General features: G+C 46.9%; 1 pseudogene; it reads left to right on the top strand.

Moving 5' to 3' along the window:
* The window catches only part of LOC124008912, a 42,160-nt pseudogene extending 35,918 nt beyond the window's left edge, over positions 1-6,242 (top strand).
* The last annotated feature ends 1,318 nt before the right edge of the window (positions 6,243-7,560 follow it).

Below are 7,560 nucleotides of genomic sequence, written 5' to 3' on the forward strand. Positions count from 1 at the left end.
AGTCTGTGCCTGTATTTAGTTTACGCTAGTGAGGTCCGAGAATCCACTCTCACATAGGTACGTGGTTGCAAAGGGCACCAGTGACTTAACAGCGGAATCTGCCAAGGCAGGATACTCTGAGCACAGCCCAATCCAGATATCTGGCAGTCGCTTCTGATTCAATTTCATTTTCACAGAACCGCTAACTGCAATTTTGATGAGGCTCGCTTGTTCAGATATCGGTAGGTGGATTGTAGGCAGGGCATGAAAGGGATAACGAATCCAGTTGTGTGTGTCATCCATTTCAGGAAAGTACCTGTGTAATTGTGCACCCAACTCACTCAGGTGCTTCGCTATATCACATTTGACATTGTCTGTAAGCTCGAGTTCATTGGCACACAAAATAATCATACAATGATGGAAAGACCTGTGTGTTGTCCTTGTTAATGCCGATTCAAAAACATGAGCTGGCGCACACCCAGAAAAATTAGTGTGTGTGGAGGTGCTGACTAACGGTGAATAAACTATAAACTATCAAAATAAAGAAAGTAGCACACTCCATGTATAATCTCCCAGCAATTTAATGGGCGTTTCGGTGTGCCTTCCTCAGGGTGTTTTTGCAGACAGAGAAGAGCTTCTTAATCATAGCCTCAATTTTGTCCCACACATTGAATGTAGTTGCGGAGAGTCCCTGTAATCCTAGATTCAGATTATTCAGGCGAGAAAAAACATCACCCAGTGGTCCTTCTGTAGCTCAGTTGGTAGAGCATGGCGCTTGTAACGCCAGGGTAGTGGGTTCGATGCCCGGGACCACCCATACGTAGAATGTATGCACACATGACTGTAAGTCGCTTTGGATAAAAGCGTCTGCTAAATGGCATATATATTATTATATATTATTATTATTATTATATATTATAGGCCAGTTGTGTGACAAACTCATCATCATGCAAGCGGTCAGACAAGTGTTAATTATGGTCAGTAAAGAAAACTTTAAGCTCGTCTCTGAATTTTTTTCAAAACTGTGTCAATACTTTGCCCCTTGATAACCAGCACACTTCTGTAGGTTGTAAAAGCGTTATATGGTCTGTGGATGCTGCAGTGTACCCAAGTGGCGTCTCGAGCAACTGCTTGCATGCGTGCTACCACTCCACTATGTCTCCCTGTCATTGCTATTGCGCCATTGGCTACATACAGACCGTTAGTGGAATTCCCGCAAGAGAGTAACGGTTAATGTGATTGGATGTTCATTATTTGACCAGGCTACCTGTATTTGACATTGTGTTGTTATTTCGCTGAACACTAGATGGTTTATGTTTATTTTTGGCAGTGAAGCGAGGCTATTCAGGAGAGAGAAAAAAACTCACCCAAATGTAAAGCCCTGTTGGAAAATATAAATGGACTGGTTGAAAATGTAAACATTTGTATTTGCCGTCATCCTGACAGCATTGCGAATAACCCAGTTTGGACAGTTTGGATATACCTACGATAAAGCATCCGAGCGAGCAAAACAGCGCCCCTCTGTCTTTCTATGTGTAGCCCATGTATCTGATGCTGTATGGCCAAAAAGAGTATGGCATGTCAGCATCATATACATTTTAGGACAGAGGGGTGATGTTTCTCTCGCTCCGATGCTTTCTCCCACTTTGGAATCGAAGGAAAGTTTGCAGGTGCAGTGCACTTTTCAGATCCTGGAATTATTTTGGACAAATGTTTTAAGGTAAGGTGCTTTAAACTTTTTTTTAAACTTTTTTTTTACACTTAAATTACATCTTTACTATAATACCCATGAAAATAATTGTGTGAAACAAAGGTGCCCCCCTATGGAAATCAAATGTCTGTCCAACAGATTCCGGCCCGGGTGTGTGTGTGTCTGTACCTGTGTGTGTATTTGTATGCCATGTCTGCCTGTGTGTGGGGATGTATTCATGTCTGAATGCCTGTGTGTGTATGCGTGTGCGTGTGTGTGCTTGTGCGTGCGTGCGTGCGCGTGCGAAGGCCTCAGTCGTGTGTGAGTATCAGTGCATTAGAGCATCACAGTCAAATCAGTGTCTCTCACCATAGATGAAAGCAGACTAGGATGTCTGCATGTTTAAGAGACAGGAAGCTCCATATCGCTAGTGTGTGTCTGCATGTTTGAGAGACAGGAAGCCCCATATCGCTAGTGTGTGTCTGCATGTTTAAGAGACAGGAAGCTCCATATCGCCAGTGTGTGTCTGCATGTTTGAGAGACAGGAAGCCCCATATCACTAGTGTGTGTTGTGATATAGCATGGATCACCTGAAAGAAAAGGAGGAGAGATAACAGGTCGATAGGTGAAAGGCCAAAGAAGGAGAGAGAGGAGGGAGGAAAAGGAGACAGGGAGGGAGGAAAAGGAGACAGGGAGGGAGGAAAAGGAGACAGGGAGGGAGGAAAAGGAGACAGGGAGGGAGGAAAAGGAGACAGGGAGGGAGGAAAAGGAGGGAGGGAGGGAGGAGAAGGAGACAGGGAGTGAGGAGAAGGAAAGAGGGACACATTTTCTCTGCAAAGAAACCTGGTAGCTGTTGTATGAGCAAATAGAGAGGGGGGGGATACAGTGGCAGAATACCTGACCACTGTGACTGACCCAAAATTAAGGAAATCTTTGACTATGTACAGACTCAGTGAGCATAGCCTTGCTATTGAGAACGGCCACCGAAGGCAGACCTGGCTCTCAAGAGAGGACAGGCTATTGGCACACTGCGCACAAAATGAGCTGGAAACTGAGCTGCACTTCCTAACCTCCTGCCAAATGTATGACCATATTAGAGACACATATTTCCCTCAGATTATACATATACACAAATACCACAATGTGCCATCACGGCAGCAAGATTTGTGACCTGTTGCCACAAGAAAAGGCCAATGAAGAACAAGCATCATTGTAAATGCAACCTATATTTATGTATATTTATTTTCCATTTTGAACTTTCACTATTTACATTTACATTTACATTTAAGTCACTTAGCAGACGCTCTTATCCAGAGCGACTTACAAATTTATATTTGCATGTCATTACAACACTGAGTGTGAGTGTAATGTTTACTGTTCATTTATATTGTTTATTTCACTTTTGTTTATTACCTATTTCAGAGAGAGAGAGAGAGAGAGAGAGAGAGAGAGAGAGACATGAAGGAGAGAGAGAGAGACCATGAAGGAAAGAGAGAGAGGCCTAGGAAAGGAGGAGAGGATGGGGGAAGGAGAGGGAGGAGTGACGGGTAAGTGGAGTTTTGGTGACTGTGAAAAGCGTCAGAAAGAAAAAGTGTCCTTCAAACCATTGTGGAGAAGAAGAAGAGGGAGGTGGATCGAATGAAGGGGAAAAAAACATAGGGGGGCTACATACAAAGACCACCTGTTTCACTCTAGAAATAAAGCCCCAAAAATACATTCTGTCGTCTCAAACAAAATCAAAAGCATTCAGAAAAACAAAAACAAAGAACTCCACCATTTGACTGGTTTTAAGAACCTTTTACTGGAGAACGTACTATTTCGGTAAGGAGAAAACAAAATGGTAAGAGGGCTTGAATACAGACAATTACACAAATGTGTTTTCGAAGGTGCTCTTTGGAGGGAGCTCAAACACACTTCGTCAAATCTCCAGGGCTGAGCGCTATAGTTACAGAGTCTCTTTGGATTTAAATGGTTGTTTTCCACTCGTGAGGGGTGAGTTTGTTCTACTACCACTGAGCATAGTGCATAACCATCATCACTTTAGATACTCTTGTCGTGACATTACAAAAGCACCCTTCCCTCTGGATAATCCATCCTTTTACAACAGCATGCCGCCCTGGGCCTTTAAAGCTAAATCCATCCTTTTACAACAGCATGCCGCCCTGGGCTTTCAAAGCTAAATCAAGCCTTTTACAACAACAGCATGCCGCCCTGGGCTTTCAAAGCTAAATCCATCCTTTTACAACAGCATGCCGCCCTGGGCTTTCAAAGCAAAATCCATCCTTTTTACAACAGCATGCCGCCCTGGGCTTTCAAAGCTAAATACATCCTTTTACAACAGCATGCCGCCCTGGGTTTTCAAAGCTAAATCCTAACAACACCCCCATCTTCCCCACCTCAAAACACACAGACCCGCATCTTAGGGCAAAGCGTGACCAACACCTTTGTCTGCAGCCCAGCTGCAGAATATGAGGCGTCGCTCCTCCCCTCACACATACACACACTTGTACGGACAGACACACACACACACACACACACGTACAGATGAACGTGCATGTGAACACACACACACACAAACCTATTGAATGAGTACTGAGGCAGTGTGGGGTTCTGACAGTACTGATGCCATTGGTACAGTGAGTCATTGGTCCCCTCTGCTCCACAGGCCCCTTACCCACCACAGCCAGCTCACTCACTTACACACACATGTGCGCGCAAACGGAAAACATACAGACACAAACACGCACACACGCAATATTGGGTCTTGTGTTGTGTTGTGTTTCCTTTGGCAACGGAAGTTCAGTGTTTATGAGTGTGCCTAGACAAAACAAATATCTCTCCTCTAGACCCCATCCCTCCCTGGCTCCCATCACTCCCTCCATCTATCTATCTGTGTCTCTCTCTCTCTCCCTCTCGTATCCCTCCCCTTTCTCCCTCCCTCCATCTGCCTCTTTCTGCTCACTCTCTCTTTTTCTGTCTCCTCTGTCTCCCCCATCTCTTCATCTCTCTCTGTCTCCCTCCCCTCTCCTTCACTCTCCCTCTCTGCCTAGTTTGCACCTTACCACGGATGACTGCCCCTCTGGACACAGACTATTCTGCAGGGCCTATTGTTCGCCCTGACAGCTTTTGTTGTGGGGAGAGAAAGAGAGACCCCCTAGCCAGCACCCCTTCTCTCCCCTCCTCCCTCCCCTCACACACATTCCACAAGCGGGGAGGTCAAAGGGTGCAGCTGCCTCAATAAAGAAAACAGGGGAATGAGGGAGGGGGAGTGTGATTCATTCACTTTTCCCCCATTTTTTTGCTGTTTGGGCAGAATGAGAGGTCAGGACTGCTCAGCAAGTTCAGCATGGCATCCTCCCGAGGATACTCTGACCTCGGCCCATCTACAACGTCCCCATCTCCACTGTTGAGTTCTTTGAGAGGAAGTCAGCAGCTATCTCCGGAGGTGGTTGAGGTTGCCCAGGAGCCTGAGCAGCATCACCCTCTATGGGAACAACAGGCTGAGGCTTCCCTTGAAGTCCCTGGAAGAGGAGTTCAAGGGTGACTTGGGTGAGGGTAGTGATGCATTACAGGGAGTAGAGCGACCCAAGAGGGGGTAGAGGTCAAGGCCAGGAGGAACTGGAGAGCAGAGGAGACCGTGCTGCAGGCTGAGTCTCGGCTGCACCACAGTGTCCTGGTGCGAGCAGTGACCCGGGGAAGAGCTGGTCTAGGAACCTTCTCAACCCCCCGGTACGACACTGCCAAGGGGAAGAAGAGACGGAGGCTGGTTCAGAAAAGGAGAGGTCCAGCAGAGCAGTGGGAATGAGACAGCGAGGAGCCTGGATGAGGTGGGAGCAGGCAGTGGACAGAAAAGTGTAGTGGACTGCATCAAGTTCCTGAACCAGGCGATATATGATGTCCTACCTAGCCTATGGAACCTGTTCTGCTGGGGCAAAGTAGAGTCTCCTGCAAGCCCGCTATCCTCCAAGAGAGAGACACTGGAGCACATCCTAAGCTGTTGTCCTAAAGCTCTGGGAGGGGGCCACCATGACCAGGTTCTCAAGACCATTGCAGAAGCAATGTGCACAGGATTCGGCAACAGCAAGCAAGCACGGCCCTCCAGTCAGCAGATCACCTTCATTTGAGCTGCAGAGCAGTCAGGCTCAAAATCCGAACCACCAGCAGGGATCCTAGCTACTGCTCAGGACTGACAGCTGAGAGCAGACCTGGAGAAGCAGCTCAAGTTCCACAGCACATTATCAAGACAACCCTGAGACCAGAGTCCACAAAGACCGTCATTATTCTGGAGCTTACAGTCCCTTGGGAAAATCGTCTGGAGGAGGCGTACGGGAGGAAGATGGCCAAGTACGAGGGTCTGGTCATCGACAGTCGGTGGCAGGGTTGGAAGGATAGGTGCATGCCTATCGAGGTAGGCTGCAGGGGTTTTGCTAGGAAATCCCTCTACAGAGAGTACAGAGCACTCTGCATCAATTGAGCGAAGAGGAGGAGAGCCGTCAGCAGCACCCTCGAGGCAGCTGAAAAAGCCTCAAGATGGCTCTGGATCAAGAGAGGAGATTTACGGGGAGCAGTGTAATGCCACCTGTCAGAGTGTGATCAACCTCAGCTGGGTCACCTGGGCGAGGGTGTCTGATGTTGTAAGACCCAAAACACCCTATGACCCCAGGTTACATCACTGATGATGTGTCAAGGAGCTTCAAGACATGTATTCATTCAAAAAAACAGACTGCGAGCCAGGCCAAATTGCCCAACATCAGTGCCTAACCTCACTAATGCTTTTGTGGCTGAGAGACAGAAACAGAGAGAGAGGCAGAGAGAGAGAGAGAGAGGGCTGAGGAAGGCCAGTTTTGTTTGGGCACAGTGTTTTGTGGATGTTATTGCCCTCTGCTAAAACCACAAACACACTGTTGACGGTACACACGACTGATGCCAGCACTAACAATGACACCCTTTCACTAATGATCTGGTTTTTAGCAAGCATATAACACACATCAAAAATGGTCAGTTAGCACTAAACCCAATGAAATAAGGATTGATTTTACTAGTTCAGTTGTTAGTCTGTGTACTAATCCAAAAGGAAAGTAGTCTACAGAAGAAAAACTAAAGCTTTTAAACTATAAACTACTTTCTATTTTCCAAACATTTCTGATCAAATACATCTAGTCAAGATGGCTTCCCCCCTTCCTGATACACTCACCTAATATAGTAGTAATAATAATAACTATATATTTCGGCCCTGCTAGAGCTTGTGGAAATGACTAGGAGCAAAAACGTCTCAGCCGCAAAGTGGTAGGCCACACAAATCAAATCAATCAAATCACAAGCTCACAGAACAGGGCCACCGAGGTGCTGAAGCGCGTAGTGCGTAAAAAGCATCTGTCCTTGGTTGCAACACTCACTACCGAGTTCCAAACTGCCTCTGGAAGCAACATCAGAACAAGAACTGTTCATCAGGAATTCATTAAATGGGTTCCCATGGCCGAGCAGCTGCACACAAGCCTAAGATCATCATGCGCAATGCCAAATGTTGGCTGGAGTGGTGTAAAGCTCGCCACCATTGGATTCTGTAGCAGTGGAAACGCCTTCTCTGGCGTGACAAATCACTCTTCACCATCTGGCAGTCCGACGGACAATTTTGGGTTTGGCGGATACCAGGAGAACGCTACCTGCCCCAATGCATAGTGCCAACTGTAAAGTTTGATGGAGGTGAAATAATGGTCTGGGGCTGTTTTCATGGTTCGGGCTAGACCCCTTAGTTGCAGTGAACGGAAATCTTAACGCTACAGCATACAATGACATTCTAGATGATTCTGTGCTGCGGAAGCTAAGTGACCCGAGCCTTACTGAACCTCTGCCGGAGGTTCTGGTACTCTGCGGAGCTGGCGAAGAGGTCC

Source organism: Oncorhynchus gorbuscha, linkage group LG21, assembly GCF_021184085.1.
Source record: "Oncorhynchus gorbuscha isolate QuinsamMale2020 ecotype Even-year linkage group LG21, OgorEven_v1.0, whole genome shotgun sequence".
Classification (NCBI taxonomy): Eukaryota; Metazoa; Chordata; class Actinopteri; order Salmoniformes; family Salmonidae; genus Oncorhynchus; species Oncorhynchus gorbuscha.